Raw genomic sequence first — 12304 nt, forward strand, 5'->3', positions numbered from 1 at the left:
AGTCACAGAGAGAGAGAGAGAGAGGCAGAGACACAGGCAGAGGGAGAAGCAGGCTCCATGCACCGGGAGCCCGACGTGGGATTCGATCCCGGGTCTCCAGGATCGCGCCCTGGGCCAAAGGCAGGCGCCAAACCGCTGCGCCACCCAGGGATCCCAAGAGACTCTTAACATAGAGAAAAAACTCAGGGTTGACGGAGGGGAACTGGGTAGGGGATGGGCTAGATGGGTAACGGGGATCCAGGAGGGCACTTGTGATGAGCACCGGGTGTTGTATGTAAGTGATCAATCACTGAATTCTACTCCAGAAACCGATATTGTGCTGGGTGTCAACTACCTAAAACTAAAAAAAAAAAAAAAAAAAAAAATCCTAGACATATACCCTAAAAAATACAATAAAATAAAAAGATCTGAGTAAGTCAGTGGTTCTCAAATTTTTTCTTCAAACGAAATCTTCCATGGAGCCCCAGTAGGTACCAGAGAGAAAAATACAGCTTCCCGTGATTGAAGGTCAGCGAGCATCAGAGCTGGCCCCTCCTACCCGCCCTGTGAGCCACCAGAGTGCTGGAACTAGGGATCACTCCCTTGGAAAACACTGATCCAGGTACCCACTGTGGTAGGAGAAATAAGGGCCCCCCCAAAGAGGTCCGTGTCCTCCTCCCAGCATCTAGGACTATGTTGCCTTACATGGAAAAAGGGACTTTGCAGATGTGATTAAGTTAAGGATCCTGGGGGCACCTGGGTGGCTCAGTGGTTGAGCGTCTGCCTTTGTTTGGCTCAGGTCGTGATCCCAGGGTCCTCGGATGGAGTCCTGCATCAGACTCCCCGTAGGGAGTCAGCTCCTCCCTCTGCCTATGTCTCTGCTTCTCTCTCATAAATAAATAAATCTTACAAAAAAAAAAAAAAGTTAAGGATCCTGAGGTGGGGAGATTTTTCTAGATGGGCCTGACATCCTCCCAAGGATCCTCTTAAGGAGGAGGCAGGAGAGCGCTCAAAGAGAAGGCGGTAGGGTGCCGGAAGGAGCAGGGAGCCTAGGAACACAGGTGGCCCCTAGAAGCTGGAAAGGGCAGGGAGGCACACTGTCCCCTAGAGCTTCTGAAAGGAATGCAGCCCTGCCCACACCTTGGTATTAGGACTGCTGATCCCCAGGACAGCAGGAGAACAAAACTGGGCTGCTTTCAGCCTCTAGGTTGGGGTGATTCACTGCAGCAGCAAGAGGAAACAAATACATTCTGCAGTGCTGCGGGGATAGAAGTGAGGTGGAGAGAATTTCCCCCAGCCTCAGCCCCTCTCCTCTCCCTCTGACTCATCAGTAGGGAAGGTGGCATCAGAACCCATCTAACTGGAGCTGCTCCATCCCTCCTCAAAAGGGGCCAGGGGGAGCAACTCCTGCAGCAACCACCCTGAACCCAGGAAGAGCCGGGGGCTGCTCAGCTCCCAGCCACAGGCCATTGACTCGGGCCCTTCCCCAAGCTTGTCCCCCCAAGTCCCTGAGACACAAGAGCTTTCACACATATACACACACCCAGAAACTTAATCCTCATTTATTGATTTGTGGGTTTTTCTCCATCTTTCTCCCTTCTCCCTTCTCCCTTCCGGCTTTGGAGAGGCCGGAAAGGAAAACTTTGGATTGGGTTTAGAGATTTCAATTCAGGGATTAATTCAAGGACATGAATATTGATGAGTCCACTCCCTCCTTCTGCAAATCTGCAGGCCATGGGTTATTTTCTAGCCCCTCAAACCTGAGCTGGCCTAAGTTCCCTTCCTATCAGGCTCACATGGATCCCTTTGGCCAGCTTGGACAGCCCGCAGCACGCACGCGCACATACACATGCACCTATGAGATGGCAAGGCAGGTGACACATGGGTCACACCAAGCCAACTGGTGCACAGAGGGACAGCAATACAGGCACTGGCATCCACCAGCTCCAAGGAAGTGGGCTGGACAGGGGAGCCCAGAGGGGCTAAGGACCAGGAATAAAGAGCTCCTGAGCGAGGGGTGGAGGGCAGATGGCTTTCCTTGGGGAAAGAATGGACACCACGCATGGGTCTGGTGGGCGTAGTAGTTTTCAACACAGAGGGCAAGACCACCTTCTGATAATGGGGCAGGTAAGGAACAAGATTGTTTCAATCCACGGTGTTCCCAATGTAGCCATCCGGTTCGCAGTAAGAATTTCCTGAGAGCTACTACTGTTAGGGACCACGCTGGGCGCTAGGCCAGGGCTTTTCCTACTCCCAGTGTCTCCTTCCCTGGGGACGGTGCTCCGTGAGCAAACTCTCCTGTGCCTTCCCACTGCTCCCCCAGAGAGGAAGAAACTGACCCTATTTGTGAGTTTGGAGAAACAGGCCGTGAACGACCCTATTTGTGAGTTTGGAGAAACAGGCCATGCCTCTACCTGAGTTGCCTGCTCGGATCCCTCCCGTGTGACAGGTCCCAAGGGGCCTGGTCCCCACTCCGCAACACCAGTGCCACCTGCCTCGGGGAAATCAGCCCAAGCCACATTGGCAAACACCACCTTCACACAGGAATAAAGAGAATATTTTGGCTTCCACCTGCTGACTCTCCTGAACTCTTTCTCAAGAGGATCAGACCTCAGGCGGGGGGCCAGAGTGCCACCAGGCTTTCTGTGTAACTACAGCATGTGGTGCATATGACAGCCAGTGTGCCTGACCTCTTGGAGCTGGCAGTCAGGCCAGAATGTGCATTTGAGGGTCTCACCGGAGGTGTCGATCCTGGGGTGCCTGCCATCCTGACCCTCTCCTTCTGAGTCTCAAGAGGCCAGAGCCAGAGGCCCAGAGGGATACGTGGCCAGGTAACCATGTCCCACCCTTCAGGGGTTCCCATTGCCTGAGGGGAAGAGCCCACATCCTGCCTGTTGTTTAAAGGCTCCTGCTTTTCTCTCCAAACTTCTTCCCCACTCTCCACCTTTTCTCTACGCGGAGCCCATGACTGACGTCTTTCACGAGGTGGCATTCTCTCTCAGATCTTCCCATTTGCTATAGGAAGAGAGCTATATTGCTCTCTTACTGACCAACTCCCCCCCCCCCCCACCCTCCCACCTAATCCCTACTAGTCCTTCAGGTCTCCACTAAGATGTGGCTTTACCCAGGAAACCATCTGCCCTCTTGCATCGACAACACAGGTCGGGCTTGGCCATTCTTCTGATTACTCACTAAATATTTGGTTTACCCCTAAAATACTACTTATTATTTTTTTAATTTTTATTTATTTATGATAGTCACACAGAGAGAGAGAGAGGCAGAGACATAGGCAGAGGGACAAGCAGGCTCCATGCACCGGGAGCCCGATGTGGGATTCGATCCCGGGTCTCCAGGATCGCGCCCTGGGCCAAAGGCAGGCGCTAAACCGCTGCGCCACCCAGGGTTCCCAATACTACTTATTAAATCCTAATGACACACTTGGAGACCTCAGTCTCATGCAGAGACCCAGCAATCAACAAGACAAACCAGACCGCTGGCTGCAGAGTCTACAGTCTAGAAGACACAGATATTAAAACAACAAAGTCCACAAATGTATCAGCTCATGAGGCATCTGCTCATGAGGTCAAGATCAAGGGTACATATGTGCTGCATTTCTGTGACTCAATATCCTTTATATAAGGACCCAGGTGACAAAATCCTCCAAAGAGGAGAAGATGCTTTCTCTAAACACTTTCATTTCTTTCCATGAAGAGACGGAAACCCATTGTATTTCTGTCTTTGTCCTGTCTGCCAGGAGGTTCAGGGCCAAATTTAGACCTCAACCACAAGTAATCACTTAATTTCTGTTTCTGCTACTATCTCTCCTTACCCACAGTTTTTTCTTTTTAATCTTTAATTTATATGCCCCTGTCTACCCACATATGTGTTTTTACCATAACTCCTCCAAGTCCCTCATGGAAGCAGAAAGAAATGCTTCCAAGTCCTTCATGGAAGTAGGTGGAATGCAGGTTCTGCACTGCATGGCTTTGTCTTCCAGCCTAACCCAAGAGGGGCCAGCACCCTTGTCCTGCCCCCCAGTCCTTCTACCCTAGAGCCCCACGATGCAGGCAAAAGCTTCCTGCTCCACTCCTAGCCAGGGATAAGGCTCAAGGACATGAGTGGCCCTGATAAACTTAGTCTGGCCAAGGTGATCCAAGGCACTTGTATCTCGCCCTCCTGTGGGGCAAGGGTGCTATTTAAAGGGCCAGATATTTAGGATTTTAACAAAAGGCAGAAGCAGAAAAGGAAATGTCATGCAAGAGATAAAAGGTGGGGAAGAGGCTGAGGGCCTAGAGATCCTAGCAGAGAATCATCATCATACCATGGCCCCTCCTCCCTCATCACACACTCCTCACAGGAGGGCTAAGGTGGCCTATGCCCAAGAGATGCCAGGAATGCCTTCAAACCCCTCTCAGGGGCCTAATCTTACCATTGGACCAAAGGTTTTCCACTAACAAGGCTCCAGGTAAGGATCACAGACCTGAGATCATGAGTCCTCTCGTGGACATGCCATGTGGCCTCTGTCACACTGATTCCCTGTACCCCGGTCTCCCCATGTCAGTCACTTGGTGGGTGCTTTCCAGCAACCCTGAGAGTGACACTAAGGAACAGATGGATTCACTGCTCCCAATTAGGTAATTTTCCTGTCTTCATACAATCCCTCACAGGTGTATGATGCCTTTACAAAATACTGCCACACATTTGCTTTTCTATAATCTGATGCTAATAGCTCCCCTGTAATGTAAACAGGATGGATTCCAGCCCCATTTTACAGATGAGAAGACTCAGACTCAAAGAGGCAAAGTGACCACCCAAGCCTGAAACTCTGGACTTCTTTCTGAAAGCACATGCCATGCTTGGTTTATGAACTTGCGATGCCAATCCCTCTGCCCGGTGCCAGACACACCTGTGTGTCTGTGATGCTCAATAAAACTTAGAGCTAAAGCAGGGCACCTGGGTGGCTCAGTCAGTTAAGCATTCGATGCTTGATCTCAGCTCAGGTCTTGATTTCAGGGTCCTGAGCCTGCACTGGGCTCCATGCTGGGCATGGAGTGTACTTTAAAACCATCAAACATGCAAAAAAAACACCCAAAAATGTAGAGCTAAAAAAAAAAAAATGTAGAGCTAAAGCATTTGTATCCCACGGTCCCCCACTAAAGCCTACTGCCTACTCTCAAAGCCAAAAAAGCTGCATCAGAATGGGCACTGATACTGGGCAGTAATACAGGTACCATCTTGTATCTTGGCAGCCCTGTATCTGATCTCTATCCATGTGGTGCACGTGAGAAAGTCACCCTTGAGATGTCCCAGCTCGTCCTGTGGTCAGGGTTCTGATGGAGTCACGAAGCACATGAACAAGAAGAGACCTTCCAGATCACCTAGTGACCTACCTGACTGGCACTGTCCATTGTTAACCCTAACAGGGAGGTGGAGCTGGGTCATAAAGCCCTTTTGTCTGCCAGACCAATGTTCTTTCCTGGTGATGACCTCTTGCCCCAAACATCACTGGCTCTTGTGCTATTCCTTAACACCTTCTAATGGCAATGGGATAGGTCTGCCATCAATAACAGTAGTGTTATTTCATTCCTTCCTTTAAACAAAGAAAAAAAAAAGATTTTATTTATTTATTTATTTATTTGAGGGAGAAAGAGAGAGAGAGAGAGAGAGAAAGAGAGAGAGAGGAGAGCATGAGCAGAGGGAGGGACAGAGGCAGAAGCAGACTCCCCGCTGAGCAGGGATCCTGACGTGGGCTCCATCCCAGGAGGCTGAGATCATGACCTAAACCGAAAAGGCAGCCACCTAACTGACTGAGCCCCTCATTCCTTCCTTCTTGCCCCCATTGGACCCTGTGCCAAAATGACATCTGGTGCTCCCTTGTGCCTAGCAGCCCTTCCTCTGCCATCTGATATAAACACCCTATTCTTTTGAGAAAACTACCTCTCCCCACTTTATCTGTGCCTGTGGCTTGCCTATCACAGGTGCTTCATTCCCTTTAACGTAGATCAGGACATGTGACACAGACCAGCCAATCAGGATGCTCGCTCTCTCTCTCTCTCTCTCTCTCCCCCCCCCTCCCACCCTCCTTCTCTCTCTCTCTCTCTCTCTCTCTCTCCCTCTCTGTAGCATCACTGAATCCAGAAATGAGCACACGACCTAATGTGGGCCAATCCAGGCCTTCTCAAAGACTTCGATCTATATTCAGTAGGTGGGAGAGGTGTCTCTCTTCCTCCAGTGGCACCAATAAAGACGGAGAAAGCCTGGAACTGCTGGAGCCATCGTATCCAACTGCATTAAAGATGCCATCTGCAAGATGAAGCCAACACACCCGAAAGCCAGGCCAAGAGGATGAAAGACAGAGCCCTGACAACACCATCTGAGCCTCTGGACCCAGCCATGCACAGAGAGAAAGCTCCTGCTCTTGCCAGCTACGTGAGCTCCGGCTTATTTGCAGAGCGTTTCTGATACTTGCAACAGAAAGGGCACTATTACAGATGCCTTATCTTTCCAATTGGTTCACTGTGATTGATCGCATTTTTGTCCCCGGCTTTCTAACTTACCTTCCCCATCAAAGCTGAGCATATTTACCCATCCTTTGATTTTTTTTTTTCCAAAGCTGAGTCATGTGACTCGCTTTGATCAATAGAATCAGATCGAAGTGAGAGCACGCCCAGTCCAAGCCCCAGCCTTAAGTACCTGGTGTGTTTCTGCTTGCCCTGGTGAGCTGTGCCCCATGTCATGGGGAGGACATGTGTGCTCAGCCTAGATCGACCAACTTCCAGCCAACTCACAGATGCGTGAGCTTCATAAGCACTCTGAAACTGAGATCTTAAGGTTGTCGTTTCACCCCAGTAACTGACCAGTGCAACCCATCTGTCACTCTTCTTCTTTGGGCTTCTTGCAGATAGGCGCTGCATCTTATGCACTGCCATTCTCCCCAGTGACTAGCACAGCTACTGGCATGCAGAAGGAGCAGGGAATGGTTCTCACACACCACTCTAGCAGGTTTGAAGCTCTGACCTCAATAAATGAGGGATGTACCCATATGCTGATGGTGAAGCTCTGTTCCTGGTATATAATACACACCTTGGAAATTCCCCGTAGGGACTACTGTACTGTTTTGAGGCTGATGCCTAAGGACTATCCCATATGCCATGTCCAGGTCCTCACTTGTCAGTCTATTGTTTGAGGGAAACCATTAAGCCTCTGCCCATTTCTGCCCCTCCCCACCCGCCGCCCCAGGATAGTCAGATGGGATTATGCTGGTGGATAACTGGGTACACAGTACCATGGCCAACCTGCCATGGATGCTGCTAATCACACCCGGTTGATACTTGCCATTTGCCATCGGAAGGAATTTTACAGTGTCTCATTAAAATTGGGAGAAGGATTAAGAAACCCCTTTCTTGATTAATGACTTTCTCTGCCTGAGAGATATAATCCTATCTATAACCCTAAATAACTAGAAACAAAATTAAATTTCTACCGCAAGATCACCCGAGGCACGTGTTACACCATGCCCCTAAGTCTTATTTTCTTTACATATTTTATCCAGCTTACAGGCACGAAATGTTCTGATCCCCAAAACCAGAGCTGTTCTGCAATAGGAAACAGCAGTGACAGAAGGGAATTTCCCTGGCTTTCCTTTGGCACTAATGAGTTTATGTTTTTTAAAGAATAACCACTCTCCCTTCGGTAAAGATGTGCATTGGACATGTATATATAAGGTGGAATTACCTCAAGATTACTCATTTCCTCACATCCTTTTAGGGAAATAGGCATCGATAAATCAAAAACCAAAGCTTTCCCATTGACTTCACTGATTTCCTTCACTGGATCTCAATTATCATGAAAAAATTCAGAGGATCATGGACCATTCAAACTGGAAGGGACCTTTGAGACTCTTTAGTCAAATCCCATAACCTGAAAACAAACAAACAAACAAACAAACAAACAAATCCCATAACCTGGGTGATAAAGTGCTGTCCAGATGGGAAAGGGAACTTCTCAGAATTAGGGTCAGTTGACCCCCAGTCTTGCGCTTCCGGTTATCATTCACACATTCTCTTACTCCATTCAGGCTATTCAAAAATACCACAGATTGGTGTCCACAAAATACCACAAAGTCCAAGATCAAGGTGCCAGCAGATCCAGTGTGTGGTGAGAGCTTGCTCTATGGTTCAAAAATGACCATCTTCTTACTGTGGTCCCATGTAGTGGAAGGAGCAAGGGAGCCCTCCAGGTCTCTTTTATAAGGCTCTTATGCTATGCATGTAGGTCCACCCTCATGACCTAGTCACCACCCAAAGGCCTGACCTCCAGATAACATCACAGTGGGCATTAGGATTTAACATAGGAATTTTGGGTGGGCACAAACATTGAGTCTATAATGAGCATGTTGGCACACCCACACATGCACACATACCATTCATCAAGCACCTTCTCTATATAGGGCATTATGGGGAATCTAAACCAAGAAGATGCTCATTCAACATCCGTTCCAATCACCGACCCCCTTGTGTTGCACAGAGGAATACTCACAGGAAACTTATACAAAGGCTTTCCTAAATTCCATGGCAGCTAGAGTTCCAGGTGGGATTTAGGTCTAATAGTCATGTGTATTTGCACAAGATCTTGATTGAGAACTAAGTTGCATAGAGGAAAAGGTGCTTGCATGAAGTCTTGACATGGGAAGGGGTTATATGAGGAGAGAGAGGCGCAACACATCTATCTTGCTGACAGGTCCTACCAGAAATGGTACAGTTCTGGGGCAGGAGCTGGGGCAGGTGGCATCCCTGTTCAGCAGCTCTCTGACCATGGAGAGGCAGCAGCAACTTGACAGATGAGTTCTGCAGTGTGGTTTTTGGAAGTCGTTCTTGGAATATAGACTCAAAACTGTCTCTTCAGCAATTCCAACCATTCTGTGGGCTACTTAGATTTCCCAGTGAATCATTTCTACCCAAACCACCCAGAGTGGTAGCATTTGTCTGCAGTTAGCACCCTAATCAGTAGCTCAGGAGCTTGAATTATTTAAAAATTAAGTTAGGATTCAGATGTTTTTCTAATCCAGACTGCTCTTCCCACAAGTAGTTCAAATTAGACATGTTTGATCATATACACAGGCATTGTATGAAATGAATACCCAGAGATTTAACACCTTTATATGAGGGAGTAGAAAGGTGCTCATCTGTATTACTGTGTGTTGGATAATATGATCAATTCATTTCAATATAACTCCTAGAAGAGTGTTTTCAAATGGCTAGAATCACACCTGAGCTTAAATTAAGCAAGGTAAGTGAAATTCAATGATCTGGAATTGGGTACGGGGTCTATAGAGTCATCAATTCAAAACTGAGTCACCAGTATGGGCAGCCACTGCCTGGATGAAGGAAGGGGTAGGCCCCAGTTGCTATAGCACAGGATTGTTTATCTTACATATAACCTTTCCAATCTCCCATCTTCTGCTATTTACCTCCACATATGGGACTTGAGACCCATCATGGCACCCAATTCTCCAGAGTGGGATTGGTCCAGAGGATCCTCAGGGTGAACTGAAAAGTTTCCCCTGGAGACTAATTTGGAGCTGAAGTTTCTGGTGCTAGAAAAACAGGGAGATGAGAGGTGACTACCATTGGCTGCCCACCCTGAAACATGGAGAAAGGGGTCTGTTTTCAATTGAAGAGAATTTACCAAGCATGAGATAAAATGGAGACATACATGAGAGAGAGCAAGTCACAGCTGGTTTGAGTAAAATTTCAGCCCCAAATCTGTTTGCTGTAGCTTCTTTACCAATGCCATGAGTTGTTACAGAGGCCTTCCCAGCAGTGTGACCCATAAACTCTTGCTTGGGTCAGTCTGACCTGGGGTTACTTCAACCCAGAGAATCCCAATAACTGGCCATGAAAAGTAGGAGTCTAGCACCATTAATACACTGGTTTCCCCAGAAGGTAGAAATAAAGAAGGAGATACAGTCAGTCTACAGCAGATGCCCCTCTAAGACAAGCAGACATCTCAGCTTCCCTGAGGTGAGAGACACACTTGCCTCAGTGATATTGTGGCACCATGAATCCTATTCCAAGAGTATGCATTGCCAGGAAAGCATCCACTCATCCACATTTCCTCTTCCCATATGCCCAAGCCAACCCCTGCCAACACCTTCAAAGAAAAGTCAGCACCCTACCTTGACAGACCTCGGTTGGGTTGAGCACCACTGGTACTCATGGACAGGGCATCCCAGGGAGACTCAGACTAAGCTTCACCCCAAAAGACAGGTGGGGAGCCCATAGCAAGCCCTGTGCTTTGCTCATCACTTTTCTTTCTATCCCTTATATAGCCTGGAGGGGAGAGTGGTTTGAGGGATGATATGTGTAACCCCCTATGTACACCCAGGAGGGTGAGTCCCATACCTGGAGGACTCTACTTTACTGAGTTTTTGGTTCTATTCATTGAAAGAATTTACTAGGGCAAAGTAACATGCTCTGAATAACATGATGAGAAATTTGCAGGGAAACTGAGAAGGCAGGTTGAACACTGGGTATGGGATGGGGCAGAGTGGGAGTTGGAGGGGGGGTTCTCTATAGATAAAAAAAAATCTGCATTAACCATAACCTCTTAAGTAAAGGCTCTGGTCTGTGAAATGTGATCCCTGCCTAGGCCCTTAGATCTTTAGTAAACAGGGCTAAAAAGTACTTGGTCTGCCTGTATTTCTCATGGAAACTAGTGAAGGGGCTATGCTATATTAATAGGATAAACCTGATATCAGGTTACATTTCTACAGGTTTGAATCCAATAAATCTTAATACAATCTAGTAAGTTATGGTACTTCTACTTAATGGAATATTACAGTTACTTAAAATGATAAAGCTAAATACAGGGGGAAATGTGCAAGGTAGTATGTTTTAAAAAAAGAACTTTGATTTGAATGTTCACTGTGAATATAGCTTTGAAATGCAGACACAAAGTCTGAGAGGTGAAGAACAAATATGAGTTGTGTTAGGGTAGGTATGTTATGGTGGTTTTCTACTCTTTTCTAAACATTTATTTTTATAAAAGATTTTATTCATTTATTTGAGAGAGAGAGAATGAGACAACATGAGCAGGAGGGGCAGAGAGAAAGGGAGAATCTCAAGCAGACTCCATACTGAACATGGAGCTGGCTCAGGGCTCAATCCCAGGACCCTGAGATCATGACCTGAGCTGAAACCAAGAGTCACATGCTCAACTGACTACGCCACTCAGATGCCCCTAAACATTTCTTTTAAAAGAAATCTTAAGATCACGTTAAAATCTAAACCATGAGGGACGCGTGGGTGGCTCAGCAGTTAAGCATCTGCCTTTTGTTCAGGTCATGATCCCAGATTCAGGGATTGAGTCCCACATTGGGCCCGCTTCTCCCTCTGCCTATGTCTCTCCCTCTTTCTCTCTGTCATGAATAAATAAAATCTTTAAAAAAAATCTAGACCATGAAATCAAGATCATGGAGATTGTGATGCAGGTATTTGGTGAGCACCTAATATGTTCAAAGCTCTCTGAAGTGTCCTGATCCTGGTGTACTATCAGGGAGTTTGCAGACTAGTAAGGAGACGCCAGTTCACAGCTGATTACCAGGAGAAAACTGATATGTGCAAAGACTGCAAAAGAAAAGAAACCCCCTATGGGGGCACAAAGGAGAAATTATATCCATCCAACTGGCAGATTAAAAATAGCATTCTAAAGGAAAGAACTCAAAAATTTTGAATACCATCTCTGATAACAGTGGAGTCAATGAAGGTGTATGGTGTGCCATGACCAGAGCCATGGTTTATAGAAATACCATGGCATCATGTATGGGGTAGAGGACCAGAAAGGCAAAGGCTATTATAAACCAGGAAAGCTTAGCCTAGAATAGTGCAGGGGTTAAAAAGGGAAGGAGAGGAAGAAACAACCTAGACTACAGGTTATAAAATAACTTAAATGGGAGAAAAACTCCAAGATGGCAGCCTGAGAAAGATGACAAGAAGAGAGAAAGCAAATGTTTCATAAAGATGGCAGGTCTATTAATCCTCTTTAGTGATCATAACAAAACACCAGAGAATAAGCAACTTAGACAACAGAAATTTATTTTCTCACAGTTCTGGAGCCTGGAAGGTCCAAGATCAAGGCTCAGCAGGGTTTGGTTTGTGAGAACTCCTTCAGGCTTGTAGACAGCCAAGCCAACATCCTTCTCAGTATGTCCTCATATAGCCTTTCTTTGGTGTGTGCATCTGGAGAGAGGGAGCTCTTGTTATAAAGACACTAATCCTAAAAAAAAAAAAAAAAAAAAAAAAAAAAAAAAAAAAAGACACTAATC

This window comes from Canis lupus, chromosome 28 (assembly GCF_011100685.1).
Source record: "Canis lupus familiaris isolate Mischka breed German Shepherd chromosome 28, alternate assembly UU_Cfam_GSD_1.0, whole genome shotgun sequence".
Classification (NCBI taxonomy): Eukaryota; Metazoa; Chordata; class Mammalia; order Carnivora; family Canidae; genus Canis; species Canis lupus.